The sequence below is a fragment of the Echinops telfairi genome, unplaced genomic scaffold (assembly GCF_000313985.2).
Source record: "Echinops telfairi isolate 266 unplaced genomic scaffold, ASM31398v2 ScPeMD7_29;HRSCAF=101, whole genome shotgun sequence".
Classification (NCBI taxonomy): domain Eukaryota; kingdom Metazoa; phylum Chordata; class Mammalia; order Afrosoricida; family Tenrecidae; genus Echinops; species Echinops telfairi.
This window is the reverse complement of record NW_022103926.1, coordinates 7,212,077-7,213,684: the sequence shown is the minus strand read 5'-3', so window position 1 is coordinate 7,213,684 and position 1,608 is coordinate 7,212,077. Positions and strand designations below refer to the sequence as shown.

Sequence of the window (1,608 nt, the reverse complement as noted above, 5' to 3'; positions counted from 1 at the left end):
AAAAAAAGAAATCTGTCCAGTCCACCCTACCTCATGGCAATCCCATGTGGTCAGAAAGGAGCCGTGCTCCATGGGGTTCTCAGTGACTGATGATTTGGAAGTAGAATCCCAGGCCTTTCTTCCAAAGCACATCTTAGTGGACTCAAGCCTCCAATCTTTCAGTTGGCAGTCAAATATGTTCATTATTTATCCCACTCTGGAGAATAAAGCCCTGATCAGGAATCCCTTTTCTAAGGACTCTGGGAGCAGGGCTCCCCACTGTGGGTGCCCTTGAGGAACAAGCCAGCCTTCCCCTAAAGCTCCTGTAATTCCTACATCCCTGGAAGCATTTTCTCCTGACTCTGTGTCTAGCACAGTCCCTGCCCACAGGAAATTTCCACCCACAGGAAAACTCCAGGTGCCAAGTTCTAAAAGTACGTGGTAGAGAAATTGGTGTCTGTAGGAATGGCAAGCCCAAAAAAGTCTATCAGGGAGAGAACTAGAAGTAGATACATCTTCAAAGGAGGGACCACATCTTCCTTTCATCGTTATAGTTTTAAGACAATAGAACATGGATTATCAGAAGAGAGGGGGGTAGTGGCAAGGGAGGAGCCAGAATAAGAATCCATTCATTCATGCATTCATTCATTTCTGTAAGGAAAGAGCAACTTCTCCATGCCAGTGGAAAAACCACATATGGATCCAGCCTTCTGGAGAGGGCAGACCACCAACAAACACTGGACAAATACGTGGAAGTTTACAATTAGGATATGTGCTTTGAAGAAGTACTCCAAACATCTAGCCTCTGAGGTACGGTTGGAGGCCAGAGAACATGGCCTGAAAGACTAGGTGCATGGTGAAGGAAGACTATCCCGGGAATGGACATGCATGGGGCAAGGGGGGCAATGACAGATGGCTCGTGTGGAGATCAAAGTAAAAATAATTATACTTATTGGCAGGAGAAATGCCAAGATCTCAGAGGTGGTTTTCCCAGGGCAAGGCTTAGCCATTGCACTCCAGATATGCTGACCCTTGTGATTTCCCCAAATGTGGGAAACTCATCTGCATAATTTGTGGTAGTGGGAGACTGCATTCAGGCTCTCCCCTTTAAAAAATTTTAATAAAGTAAAAATAATTTAGAAGCAACTCATCGGCAAGTAATCCCCAACCATGATCATCCCCAAGCTACCTGAGGCCCTTGTATGATTGTTCTTCCTCATTAGTTTCCTAAGTGGATGCTTCTAGAACACAGTGTGAGGCACAGTCTGCCCCAACACAGCTGGCCAGAGATGCCGGATCACTGCTTATTGATCAGGACATTGTCGACCTCACACTTTTAAGCGCTACGCTCTCCTTCCCAAACTCGTGTCAACCGAGGAACTAAAAGATATTTTATTAGCAGACCCCCAGAGAGAGAAGACCGCCCTGGTTATGGACTGTTAGCTATGTCTGTTAGTTCGTCTCACAGGGGCGGCCTGAATGTTGCTATGATGTTGGAAGCTATGTCATCAATATTTCAAAGACCAGAAGGGCCATCCGTGGTAGACAGGTTTCGATGGAAACTCCAGACTAAGACAGACTCGGAAGAATGACCTGGAAATCTACTTCTGAAAATCAGCCAGTGAACAG

General features: G+C 46.0%; 1 non-coding gene across 1 annotated transcript; it reads left to right on the top strand.

The window, feature by feature from the left end:
* The first annotated feature begins 924 nt into the window (after positions 1-924).
* Positions 925-1,087, top strand: LOC115869513. The gene has a single exon (XR_004046226.1). It is a non-coding gene; the product is annotated as a U1 spliceosomal RNA (small nuclear RNA).
* Positions 1,088-1,608: the final 521 nt, after the last annotated feature.